The 14,492-nt window shown below is 40.3% G+C and overlaps 1 long non-coding RNA gene across 1 annotated transcript in view; it reads right to left on the reverse strand.

Moving 5' to 3' along the window:
• The window catches only part of LOC134534967 (uncharacterized), a 963,569-nt gene that overhangs the window by 831,942 nt on the left and 117,135 nt on the right, over positions 1 to 14,492 (reverse strand). The window lies entirely within an intron of this gene.

Below are 14,492 nucleotides of genomic sequence, written 5' to 3' on the forward strand. Positions count from 1 at the left end.
TTAAATATGTTGATTCTCAAGTCACTCAATGTCAAGTTCCGCAGTTCGCACTCCTCACTGGAGCTAGGCTCAAAACAGTGGTTCGCCCCTTACCTCGCGCCTGTCCACACACACAGTCTCGCGCCACTCAAGTCACCGCACTTTCACGATCCAGTCAAACACCACGTCGCGCCACTCTCAGGAAGGCGGGGTGGGTGCAGGGTGTCCACAAGTAAAAAAATATTGCGTACCAACTTAGGCGAGAAAAAAGTACTAGATTTAAAAAAGGTACTAAATTATAATTTGTTATGGTTTTAACAATTTAGAAAGTTATTATGACATTGCAATGCTCTAACTTAAATATCACACCACACACACATGCATTCCATAGTTTTTTTTAAAAATAATTACGCTTAATAACAAAACATATTGGAGTTACTGTAATTTTATTATATTAAAGAAAAAAAGTACTAGATCTGAGCGTAAATGTACTAGACCACTAAAAAAAACTTATAAAAGTGTTAATCTAGTATGAAAGTACTAACTGTGGACACCCTGGGTGGGGTGGGTAGCCACGATCCTTGTAATCCGGCCAGGCGCGCGTGGCATGTCTTACGTCAGCGGACCGAACGGGACCGTGCAGGGCTGCCAACCAGCTCCGAACCTGGCATCGCGGTCTGGTCTCTCGTGTTCGTAACAATATTTCGGGCGATGTAAGGTGAACTGTTGAAAACGCCCGGAGCTACAAATAACATAGGAAGTAATGCATGTGGATAATGGTGATGTAACAGGCCAAACATCTTGTTGACGTAATGTTTTTTGAATAAAAATAATAGTATAGCATATTTTCCTTCTTCTTTTTTCAATTCCAACCTCCTTTTGGAAAATAACGTCCTGTATCCGCCAGTATCCACCACTGAAATTAAGGACCGAAAATATCATCTTCGATTTTTCCGAATATATTCAGCCTTGGTTCTAAAAGCCTGGGCTACCCAGACAGACTTAAACTAATTAAGAGCAGTAGTACAAACTAATACGTAAAGAAGTAAAATACATAACTTATACAAAATGACCCTCACAAGGAAGCTATGGAGATCTTTCAGAATGTATGTAACTAGTATTTAAACAGTTCAATTTATTTCAGCATTTGACAAGAATATCCAACGCTTTCTGTAACGTTGATATAAATAATTATCAAGTCCAGTCTGATACATGAAAGAAACTAAGTACGAATTTATTTATTTTTTTTTTATTTAAAAGCGCTAGTCTTTTCGGTACACAGTGACAAACCATCAAGTTCAATTTTTAAAAAAATCTGATTTTTAGCTAAAACTCCCGACACTTTAGATTAACCTCCCGACAGTTTAGATTATTCACATTTTTGCAACCATTCTAATTTTGTACTTTTAATTTAAATTTTTGAACTTCTGTACCGTGTTTCAACCATATATTTACTAACAGGCTCTAGTATGTAACCCCTCTGAGGAAATAGCTGAATAAATAAATGAACCATTATAGCCAGAGTGATTTTTTTTTACATTTTTAAATAATTTCTTTTCATTAAAAATATCCTATTAATTGTACAAGTGTCTTAATATTTTTTGGATGTTAAAAAACAACTTATGTGTTTATCTGCGTTTCTGTCCATTATGATTACTAGGAACTTGGGTATGTACCCCTTTAACCCATCTTTCTAGCAGCTTTGACCTGTCGCATCTTGTAATGTAATATAAAATCAGTACTGATAATGTTTGTTGAATATTTGAAAAATACTATGTGATGGCGATAAACAGTTCTCATAAACTGCAAGCTTTTAAAAGCTCATATTTGCGCAACATTTCAACTCATAGGGAATATTGCCACGCATATTAGGAAACAACCAATTACTTGTAGAAGCACCCTGAAGGATAAACAGAAAATATCGGCGAAATTTGTCATTCACATTCTCAGTACCATATTACCATTGAATACAATTACGCAAGTTTAAACTTGTACATTTCAGCACCGTTATTTCACAAGCTACAAGCGTAAGTAAAATACCATAAAGATGCCAAAAAAAAAAAAAATTATTTGGCGAAGCGTTAAAGTTTCCAACACACTTTTTTTCTCTACAAATTTAAACTTATAAAATTTCATGCGTTAGTAAGTCAGCTATCGTAATCTTGTTGAATCCACCCACGACTCTTGTATTTTCCGCAATTATTCAGCCTAAAAAAAAAGGGGGGGAAAACATAATGGGAAAATAAATGTTTGAAGTATTCAACGTGATATAGGAGAAAAAGGGTGGCAGCTTAGGAGAGTGAAGGGTGTGGGGTTGAACTCTTTCCTCAGTTAAACTCATTAGTTCTCCGACGGGCTGGCAGTACTTGAAGCTGATTGGACGAGGATTTCTGTCCATTGTGAGTTGTAATTTCGTTAGCTCCCAGCGACCCAAAGTGGGGAGGCCCCCCAACTGAATGGCCCGGAGGTTCGGCAGAGGCGAAGCTCTCTCTCTCACCGTCTAAGAGGGGGGGGGGGGGGGGATAAACAACCACCACACAAATTGCTGGTTCAGGGCCCACGAGCGCCCGTGCGTGCGTGCGTGCGTGCGTGCGTGCGTGTTCCTGAATACCACGCACTAGACCTTATTCAAGCGATGTTCAATTCGTCTTTTCTGGTGGGACCCCCCCCCCCTCTCGACCCCTCCTACCTTCACATCTCTGGCTCACCCAATTTGTCCGAGCGCTAAATGGCTGGCCCCGTTTGACCGTCCGAAGACTGTTCTCTTCTCTCTCTCTCTCTCCCCCTCCGTGCCCAATTACCCGGCGACCACCTCGCTAGCGTGCGCGGAGGAACTGCGGATCAAATGGGTAATCAAGATGTGGCCTGCGCCGAAGCAGGCGAGGAGGATGAGGATGATAGGAAGATAAAAGGACGAGACTGTCCTCCCCCTCCCCTCCTTTTCCTATCGCCCGAGACGTCATCCTTCGCAGAAGGGCTGGCCCAAGTGCGATGGAGTCGTGATCTGCATGCGTCTTACCCGGACACACATACACACAGTGCGCAGAGCTTCAGGAAAAAACTAACGCGATTTGGAAACTACTCAAAATATCCGAGTGGGGTCTGTTCACGAAGAGCATTTAAGAATTCGCTGAGGCCCGATAAGTGGTTTTTTGTTTCCCAATTGTGTTTTTAAATTGTGTTTTGAGGAGAGCGAAAATGGCTTTACACCTTTATCATTCATTTCTCCGCCATATAGTGTCACTGTCACCGCTCAAATTTTATAGTTGTCCTATGCACGACGAGAAGACTGCGCGCCAGACCGCACTAATGAAGCACCAGCGAGCTTCGCGCTTATCATCCCGCCTCACAAACACAGACACACCCTGGCTAGGCGGGGCCCTTAAGGGGATTATGTTTCGCTCCACGTCATTATTGTCATTATTACAAGCTTTTATATAACGTAATGTGTTTATTTGCTTGTCTGTTCAGTTCAAATCTTGCAAGTTAAATTCAAACCACTTCCGATTAAAATGGCAAGCTGAAATTTTTACATACTTGTTCAGTTCTGATGACAATAAATTTATTTGATGCATACAGATTTCGACATTTTGAATTTTGGCCGCCATATTGAAAATCAGTTATTATTTTTAAAAAATGGAATATTTGTTAAAATTATAAAATTAGTAAAAAAATTATTTAATTTTAATAAATTTTTATAAAAAATTTAATTATGTCCGCCGTCTTTAAATTTAGTCATTATTATCTAAAAATAATTGGAAATTTTTTATTTTATTTTTACGTTTATCAACGGTTAAACTGGTTGACTTTATAGTACCAGAACTTCAACAAATTTGCTGGTCATCATCATTACTTCTTTCCTGAGTGTCGCAGAAGCCATTTGGATACAGACGATTGCAGTGTACAATTGTACAATAACTTTTTATTTACGGATGCTTTGAGGCTAAATACATATTACAACTTATACATTGATGCTAACTACATGACAAACTTTAAATCTCGGAAAGTATTAATGGTAATCCTGTATGTCACGGCTTCACCTTCATTAATACATTGCATTAAGGCTCAAAGGAGAATACATTAGAACTGAAAGAGACGCTATTTTATACAAAAAATTTAAATGTTTTAATACTGACAATTTTCCTTCTTTAATGCAAATATCACACATAAAATTTACAAATACTATATGATAGTATATATTGACTACAGTTTTAGGTAGATTTTGAAGAAATACTATCTAATGTAGCCGTTAGCATGGTGCGACTTCCGGAAGAATTTTTATATATTTTTTCGATTCATGGTCTAAAGACTCAAAACCAACGTCAACGCAAAAGTTTATATATATAATCACATTACACGTATACATATTACCTAAAACTTTGGTCTGAAACAATTTTTTATTCGGCCAACCATAACTGCAAGGGGTGAGAAAAACAAGGATTGGAAGATAATGAAAATCACAACTCTCTTAGTATGGACACAAAAGAAACCGTTCAAATTGTTTGTAAATCTTATAATTTTTATCTAAAACATTTGTCAAAACCGAATTTTGTTAACATGAAACATTGCTGCAGGAGATTGAAAAGAACAAGGGTAAAATTTAAAAAAAAATCATAATTTCTGTACCATGTACACTATCAAATTCGTTCTGAATGGTTTTAAAACCCTGGATTAATATCTAAAACATCTTTTGAAATAATATTTTTATATACGACCTACCATGACTGCAAGCGGTGAAATAAACAGGGGTTTAATGACAAAAATTCGTAACTCCCTTAACAGGCACACAATTAAATCCGTTCAAATTGTTTGTAAATCTTATATACAACTTCCCTACCATGTACACTATCAAATACAATCTAATTTTTATTTATCTTTCTTAATATTTTCTAAATATTTTGCTAAAATAATTTTTTTTTTGTAACCAACTGTTACTGCAAAGCGTGAAAATAACAATGTTTGAAAAAAAAACAATCATTAGTTTTTTAATGGATATACTATATAATCTGTTGTAATTTATTGTATGACTCATAAACTTTATCTAAAACGTTGTTTGAAACAATTTTGGTGAAACGAATTATTACCATAAAAACAGGGGTTGAAATTAAAGAAAATTTCAAAATTCCTTAGTATCAAAATTGTTGGTTTTTTTAAAACCTTGGTTCAAAGCAAATTTTTATACAACGTTTTTAGTGCAAGGGATTAAAAATAATGTTAGAAGGTCAAAAAAAGTAATTATTACCCAATTTAGCACAGTATGAAATTCGTTCTAATATTTTCAATGCTGGATGCATTGATTAAAAAAAATATTTTCTAAGCGTGCAAAATTAGAAAATGTTAACTCGATAATATTGTAATATTGAAACACCTAAAGATGTTATATAATTTAAGTTATTAAAATGTTCCAGAAGTTTATAGAAGTTTCCAAAATATTTCCAGAATAAATACGTACTTCGAAATCTACCTACGCCTGGAGGCTGTGCCGAAAGGAATTTTTACAGTCGAAGTATTTCCCAATAATTTGTTAGGTGCTAAATGTCGGCGACTTTACAGGTAGCAAGAAACTATTAACTTTAGGCATTCAATTTAACTATATGCCATACTTTAGTGGCGACAAATATAAAATATTTGAAAGCAATATGGCGTCTTTCAAATCCAATCCCTTCCCATTTAACCAATTAATCATCTTCCCGGTAAAAATACAACTTGCTGTATATATAAAAAAATTGACAGCTGTTAATCTTACAAAACATTGAACTATTAAAAAAAATTGAACGTACAATTCCAATATTTCAATTTTTTTTTTTTAAAAGATTCATCTGACCTGTTTTGGCAGTGACGTTGGTTGTCCCAGGGGGTGGAAGTGCATGCCTCACTGAGCGAAGTCGCTGTTTGCTCAGCTGACGGACATGTTTGCAGGACGTTAACGAACATCGGGCGAAATAATGTGCTGGCTACATTTATGGAATCAGCTTTAAAGGACTGCAGTTCACGGAAGCGACTAGGGTTTAAAACAAATGGAAATGTTGTCTCTTACCTATTGACCTTCATCGGGCGTGATCAAGCATAGTTTCCGCAATGTTTTTGGGTCTTGCGATATGGCGACGGAGAGGTAAAAAAAAGCTATATATATATACACACACATACACACACTTTAACTACGTCACAACATGCCAACGGTTCTGACAAATTCCCAACTCTATGGAGTTCGTCTAGACTGAGAAAATAACGAAGATAAAAAAATGGTCTCATTATTTTTTTATTCCATTCCAATCCCACTTCCAACCCCGTTTCCTTTTGGTCCTCCGTGTAAAACATTCCATGGACAGCCGGCGGGCGAAATACCACCGCTGCCAACCCCCTCCACAGAAAAAATTGAGAGCAATCAATCTATCGCTCGGAGATAAGACCTGGATGGTATCGGCGGGAACCCGGATGTACCCGCGCGTGGCGCTGCGCTGCGGCGAGCTTCGGAACCCCACTGCACCCTCCCCCCCCCCCTTTCAGGCTTGTCAACAAACTCCCCCCCTCCCCCCCCCCCCACTATTGTAACACATCGTGCTCCCCTCCCGCTCCATTACACTGCGTTCAGTGATGACTCTCGCGGCTAACGCGCCCGGAATAGAAAAAAGGGGGGAAAAAAGAGTTCTGGTTTGAAAACCGCTACGGGTTTGGACAAAGCGCGTTGAAAATGTGGGAAAAGGAGGGGGGGACAGTTTTGGGGAGGATTTTTTTTTTATGCGGCTTTGTAGCGCGTATCTGAGCGCGCCATAGTGTTTCTCCCGGATGAACGATCCGTGGACGAGGGGGCAAAAATATATCCGTGCCCAGTGGAGCCAGTCCTGAGTAACTTCTTGAAGTCGTATGGAACGGAAGTAACCACCTGTAACCACGGTGCTGCCATCTATGGCGGATGGCGCGAACCAAAGTTCAAAAAGCCACAGTGGAACTTTGCAGTATTAAACTGTTAAGTCGATTTTTAACATAAAATTTTTAACATTAATGAAATTTCTTTCATTATATAGTTTAACCTTTCGCTTTACAGATCGAATGATTCGATAGTCGACGTGGCTGCTCCGGCAACGAATTCTAGCGGCGGGTGCTGAAACTACGTGTTATTCGCGTCAAGAAATACATATGTGGTTGAAAAACACAATTTTTGTACATTTTTTCACACCCAGAATTACTTTAAAGAATTCTACGTTGAATTTTCGCGTACGTGTTTCGTATTATAAGTGTATTTACAGCATGATAACATGTGGATTTTCTCGTTACCGAGGTTACATATTATTCATATCTGCACCTACCAGCCAAGAACGAATAAAATTTCACGTTAAAACGTGTCGTAGGGTGACGTGAGCGATCGTGGGAAAATACAGAGGCAACCATCAATTCGGTATTTTAGTTACAGTAGAAAAAAAGGTGAAAATCGCTTTAATGGGAAGGGGGGGGGGGAAAGGTACATTTCTTTCCTCGCTGCCTCTGAGCTTTTTTTTTTTTAAGTAGCTATTATATAATTATCTGGAGCATGCTTCAACTAACTTACCAAAATCGTTCCTCCAGAAGGAACTGAAGTGTGACGACGACCAGCAGAAGCCGCGGCCACGTGCTCTCTCCGGCGGCACGGACATCTCACGGACACTTCACGGACACTTCACGGACACTCCACGGACAGAGCGTGCACTCTTGCACCTGCGGGGTGCGCGGCACGTGCTTGCTCGGGGAACACACCAGTCGTCGCCGTGCACGGCGAGAATACAGAGGCCACGCATGCAACCTGCTCATCCAAACTGCTTTTAAATCAACTGTTTGTTCTTATGTTCGTATTTGATCATCATGAAAATGCCTACGATTACCCAGGATGGGGGAAAAAACAACAAGCCCTCGTGGACCTAAATTTTTGATATGTGGACTTCGATTTTAACACTGCCAGTAAAGACACAAGAAATTTTTTTTTGCGTAATAACCCAGGCAAACTGTGTTAAAAATAAACCTCTCGTTGCAAAAATTACAGTAGTCGTTTTTTTTAAATCGTTCCCTATTTTTTTTTATTTTGGGTGCTGATTCGGAATATGGAGTTGTCCGACAAAATTTCCTGGTGCATTTTGAGATATTCGTAACAAACAGCGAAATTTTCGCACCTTTTTTTTTTGTCGTTTTTCGCTTATAGTTTCAACAGTAGGATATGTGGTAACGAAAAAAAAATCACTCTTGTCGTTTTTAAAGAAGGCTAAATGTTCCCAAACTTGAGCTCAATAGCAGCACTGTACGTCCCATCCTTCTCGAGATACAGCACTTCATAAATTGGTCAATTTTTTCACAAAACAAAACAGTGAATATCTTTGAATGGTGCGTGGAATCCTAAAATTCCTGTTGGTATGTATTTATTCACGTTTTAAAAGTGGATTCAGGGAGAAACAACTCGTTCTCCCACTGGATATACTTCATTATTGTCATTTTTTGGAGAGAGAATCATATCTACAAGCACACGAAGGCGGGTTCACACTAGTTCGGGGCGTGTTGTCATCAGTATGACTCTTCAAAATCTTCAAGCTATTGAAAACATACCCCATTTTAGAGCTGTATCTGCACGTGATGTTCTTCCACCAGCTCCAAGGAATCGCCTGATATGAGTCAACTGGCCCACACACTTGCCCTGGTGACGTCAGCGAGCGAGAAATCGACGCACGACGACGGGAAACGAACGACGTACGGTAGCACTCGACGTCCACGCCCCTCGTGGCCTCGCGAAGAGTCGCAACAGCACGACCGTTCCGTCTTGCCCAACTTGACGCTACTGACGATCACACGACGCAAGGCCCACGAGGTCTTTCTTTTTTTTGCTGCGCGCGCGCACTTGTGTTCGTGTCTCCCTCCTCTCATCTCCCTGCCCCCCCCCCCTTTCTGTCACCCCCCGCCTTCCTATCTTCCCCTTCACATTGAAGAGAAGTTACCCCTCAAAACCACACACACACACACCACTCCTCAGTCAAAGCCCTCCTCTCGATCAGAACCTATTTTCCCTCGCCATTGTAACCCTCCCCCGTTCACCCAAACCCGCCCGGCGGTGTAGAGACGAGCGGCTTGTGTCAAATGAATTACTCCGCCTTATAATAAGATAGAATGTTGCCAAATAGTTCAGAATGTCTCTTTCCTCCTCCTCCTCCTCCTCCGGGTCCTTTCAACCCCTTCCCCACCGCTTTTCCGTGACGTTAGAGAAGAGAGTTTTTTCTTTTCAAACGAAAGGCCCCCCCCCCGTCCCCGGCACAAAAGAAGGAGGAGGGAGAGATGGCGCCAGATGTAAGAATGGGTTAAGGGGAAAATGGTGAGGGGGTGGGGGGATGGGAATTGTGCAAAGTAACGTATTTTCTCGTGATATGAAAGGATTGTCGCCGAATTTGCCGAGGCGCGCCGCTCTGGGTGGTGACAGAATAGAGGAGTACGGCTTGCTCGGGGAAAGGGAGTAGCTACGCTCCACGATGGGCGTAAAAAAAAAAAAATGAAAGAAAGAAAAAAAAGAGGGAAGAGAGAAGGAGGGGGTGGGTGCCAATGAAAAGAATACATTTCCCCATCTCTTCCCGCTGGCTCATCCTTTTCCTCGGGGCGACAATGCCGGCAGCACGACAATGACCCACAGGAGGGAGAGAGCCGCTAATGCAGATGGTTCGTTCTGGTCGGTATACAGACGTGTCGCAGACAGTTGCTGGGGTAGGGAGGGAGGGGCTTGATTTAACCAAGTGGGAGGGGGTTTTGGTGGGCCGAGGGGGGGGGGAGGCGTTGTTTAACAACTGACGATTGCTTTCATACGTCCTCCCGAAAAGCTCCTTACCCACGCGGCATTCAAGTTCAACTTCGGCGCGACACTCGTCATAGTCAGAGAAACGAAGACCTGAAAGAGACGCGAACTTGTAATTTTTTTTTTTTTGCAAAGCTGAATTTTGGAGCAGTAGTAAAATATTTCTTGCTTAATAACTCGATACGAAATTTTATGGTCTTATTTTATTCTGCGATTTAGTTTTTAAAACAGAAGATTTCTATGGTATTATTTTTGTTTTTATAAATTCTACTTGTTCCATGAAAATAGTGTGATTTTGACATGCTGCGTTTTAACGATAAAGAAATTTCTTTATACGTTTGTCTAAAAGAGATACGTTTAGAACAATAAAAATAAATCAGTGAGCATATGTAGATTGAAATTGATTCAATAAGAGATGCATGGTCAAAGTAAATATTTTATTTTTTATGATCTATGACCTTTGGTACAAACTTCGTATGGAACAAATTGAATTCATTGACTTAAAAACCTTAAATCATAACTTTTTTTAAATGAATTAAGTATATGTTAAATTTTGCTTGATTTCCTGATTTAATTTGCATTTTGGTGGTGTATGGTGTGTTGAAACGTTTTCCGATTTTACTTAAGTTTTTTTTTGGCAATTCACCATATAGTCTTGTCCCTATTAATACGTAGCAAAAGTTAAGTTAATAATTGTAGACCTCGTGCGTCACACTGAAAACTGGCATCAAAGCCCTAAGGAAGTACACCTGGGCCGTTGCAACGATCGTTAGAGCACACGTTGAAGGCGGGGGCACATTACTCGAGTTGAAGCGTCAGGTCTCGCGTTAAGTCAACATCAACATGATCAGACTCCCCTGTGGTAACAGGTCTATCGTCCACGAAAGGGCGCGTTAAACTGAACAGTTTTACTGGGCACTACATAGGTACCTTGACACACCCGTTGAACGCGCATTAGGACGGAGAATCCCGGTACATGTGTCGCACCCGGCGTTGAGCCTGTATCGCGCGTCGCACCCGGCGTTGAGCCTGTGACGCGCGTCGCACCCGGCGTTGAGCCTGTAACGCGCGTCGCACCCGGCGTTGAGCCTGTAACGCGCGTCGCACCCGGCGTTGAGCCTGTAACGCGCGTCGCACCCGGCGTTGAGCCTGTAACGCGCATTGTACCCGGCGTTGAGCCTGTATCGCGCGTCACACCCGGCGTTGAGCCTGCAACGCGCGTCGCACCCGGCGTTAAGGGTGCGTTCACAAAGAAAGCTGGTTGCAAGCGCTTGCTAACAAGCGCCGACAAGCGCTAACCGGCGCGAGAAAATGTTTTAATGGTATCAAGTGTGTGTGTTCAGAGATAAAGCTTGTTGCGACTTGCAAGCGCCTGCTACAAGCGCTGAACGGCAAGCAAGAACCTGTTGATACTTGTTTTTCGGCGCCGGCAGCATTCAGTCGCTGACAACTACTTGTAAAGTCAACGTGGATGTCGATGAAATTATTTCACAAGTGTTTAGAAGAGGACCTATTTTGGACAAACGTCTCAAACAACATGCGAATAGAGTGTACGTAGAGAAGTGTTGGAAGTAGATAGGTTTGGAAATGAACATTGAAGGTAAGCAAATTTATTTTTGACACTTGAATTTGTTATTTTAAGGAATACTACTGCACGAATAGTTAACTTTTGACCATAGGTATACTACAGGATTTTTAATATGAATTTTTTAATTTTTATATGAATAATTAATAGTAGTTTTACAAGACAATTATTAAAAGTTATAAGTGTACATACTATTTAAAATATTGTAAATATTTTCAGTCCTTTTATTAAAACTATTCAAATATGATTCAATTGCTCAAAGAACATTAATAAATGTTTGTTTAATTTTTTTAAAGAGACTTCCACTGATTTCTGTAACTGTTCCACAGTAAAAAGCCAAAATACTTTTGAAGATATTGAACAGCAGAGGAACTCTCCAGATATAGGCGACAAGGAAGAAGTTATTGGGTCTGAAGATGTGGTAGTAGTTCAGTCCCAGCAAGATAATGCCGTGGATGATGACGATATATCCACAATAGCTGATCGTTTTTGCGGAATAGAATACTAGGGTGATACTTCACAAACACAAAACATTAGAAAACATACAACGGATCGAATCAAACGTAGAAGAACTGATGACTATACGTCTTCAATGCTGGAAATCGAGAGAAAAAAACTAGAAATTTTAACACAAAAGAGGAACAATAAAGAAGAAAAGGAACATGAAGACGAGCATTCATTATTCTTCAAGACGCTTTTACCACATGTCAGAAAAATTCGTCCGGAACATATTTTTCCATTTCGTGCAAGAATTCAGGAAGTTGTTCAGCAATTTGCATACTCCATGTTTTACAGTGTTGGATCTACACCTAGAAACAACACTCCATTTTCACCTTGTGGCACTTCTAACCAGAGCGCATCCATGGATGAATATGAGGCAACACCAATTTCTGCAAATGAGTATTTTCACGGACTTGACCAATTATTAAATCTCAAATAAAAATAACTAGTTGAGGAGTTTTTATGCGTGTAAGAAACAGTAAATATTTCCAACAACATGACTATTATATTTAAATTCACAATTGTTTGTGTTTCCTTTAATTTACTCATTGTTATGTTCTTATATTAATAAATAATTGAAACTCCAACTATGTTGTGTTTTGTGGTACTTTAATTAATTCACTAGACATAAATAAAACCTCATTACTCACTCCGATACCATTACATAATTAATTCAATTCATCTCAGGATATAAGTGCAGATTATCTTAACAATACAAGATCCATAATAGTGCATAGTAAAAACTATATAAAAATTAATATTATATAGTAAATGGTTCCTAAAAATAATTATTATCAACCAAGACTTACGTCAAACAAATAACTATCCGTTCTTCGGGATGAATTGATTGCTTATGCCAGTTTCCCCAGCATTTGTCCAAATTTTAATTTTCTTGAGGATATAATTGAACGTCCTCAACTCCATCCTCACATAAGAAAAAAAACCTCGCCTTGTCCAGTTTTAGCTGAGGAAACAGATGGTGGTATTCACCAAATCTTCCTCTACCGCGGTTAATTACCTACATGTATACCGACTTTCTGTCTTCCCACTTTTAAATCTACATTTTCTAGTAAAACAATTCTTCATCACTAGAGGAAGATGATATCGCAATGAGAGTTGAAAGCCTACTAAGCTTTTGTTGTGAACACCCAACACTAACCACAAGCGCTTGCAAGCGCTGGGAACAAGCGCTAGGAACAAGTAACTTGCTACCAGCTTTCTCTGTGAACGCACCCTAAGCCTGTAACGCGAATCGGACCCGGCGTTGAGCCTGTGACGCGCGTCGCACCCGGCGTTCAGCTAATAAATCCAACTTAGCAATACAGTTGCTCACTTTTCCAGTAAGTTCGTTCGAATCTTGGCTAGAGTTTTGTTCACCCCTATGTGACCACCAGAGTTACCATCATGGATTTCCTTCAGCACCTCTGTTACTAGACTCTTCGGAAGGAGTAGTTGCATGGTAACTGATTTTCCATTTGGACTCTCCCATGCTCTCATCAGCAGCCCTTTCACAATCCTTAAGAAATCCCATACTGTGCCCAGTAAGCTTTCACAGTCTTCCGGTCACTGGATATCTCATACCAAAAAGGATGTTCCGTATCATTATATAGTAAGCTTATAACGTGTCCCAGATCAGGATCTTGTTTCTTTGCTGCTTCATAGCTGGCATTATCCCATCTATATTCACCGTTAGTTATGGTTGTTTGACGAACGTCTTTGATTCCCTCATTTTTCTCTGCCCTTTTGAAATTTTTGCAGTCTACCTTGCAAGGACTTCGGGAGACAGCGTCGGAATTGCTGTGAATTCAGCCTCTCCTGTGTTCTATAAGACAATCATACTTCTATGTCTGTTCAATCCACCGAGCAAGTTGTCCCTCTGGATTCTTGAACTCTAACAACCACTTAGTGATTTATTGTCAATGCGTAAAAGTAATTTTCACCAAATTATTTTTTTTGTGGAAATGTTGCAATGACTTCACTACAGCCAGACGTTCTCTTTGGTGACACAATAGTTGCGTTCAGTCTTAGACAAAACTTTGCTGTAGTATGCTATTACTCGTTCATTTCCACCTTGAACCTGGGACGGCACAGCAGCCAACCCCTTTCGGCTTGCATCTGTGTCGAGGATATATTCTATACGTTGACGGGGGTAGGCAAGTGTGGGGCTAGTACATAGGGATTCCTTGAGGTCTTGAAAGGCAGTTTCATATGCTGAAATCCGTAGAAATTGTTTCTTATTTTCGGTCAGCTGATGCAGTGGGTTTGCGACTGCTGAGGACCCAAGCACAAACCGCCTATTGTGGGCGAAGAGTTCCAAAAAAAAACCTCCTTACATCATGCTTATTCTTAGGTTGAGGCCACTCTTCAAAAACCAATTGAAAATTTTAAAGTGAAAAATCTTTGTTGAAAGGGCTACAATTTTCGAGCATTACGAAAATTCCGCTTGCATGAGGGGAATAGTTAGTTACTTGGTGGGGGGAACCGGTAGAGGAGGAGGGTGTGTCAGCGACGACTTCACTCCAACGCATGAACTAGCAGTCGAATGGAAAGACGGCATGGGGTGGGGGGATAGCATGCTACATGCTAGTTGTAACGGCTGGAAGGGGAGACGGCAGGAAAAGAGGAGGAAAT

The sequence above is a fragment of the Bacillus rossius genome, chromosome 8, assembly GCF_032445375.1.
Source record: "Bacillus rossius redtenbacheri isolate Brsri chromosome 8, Brsri_v3, whole genome shotgun sequence".
In the NCBI taxonomy this organism is placed as follows: Eukaryota; Metazoa; Arthropoda; class Insecta; order Phasmatodea; family Bacillidae; genus Bacillus; species Bacillus rossius.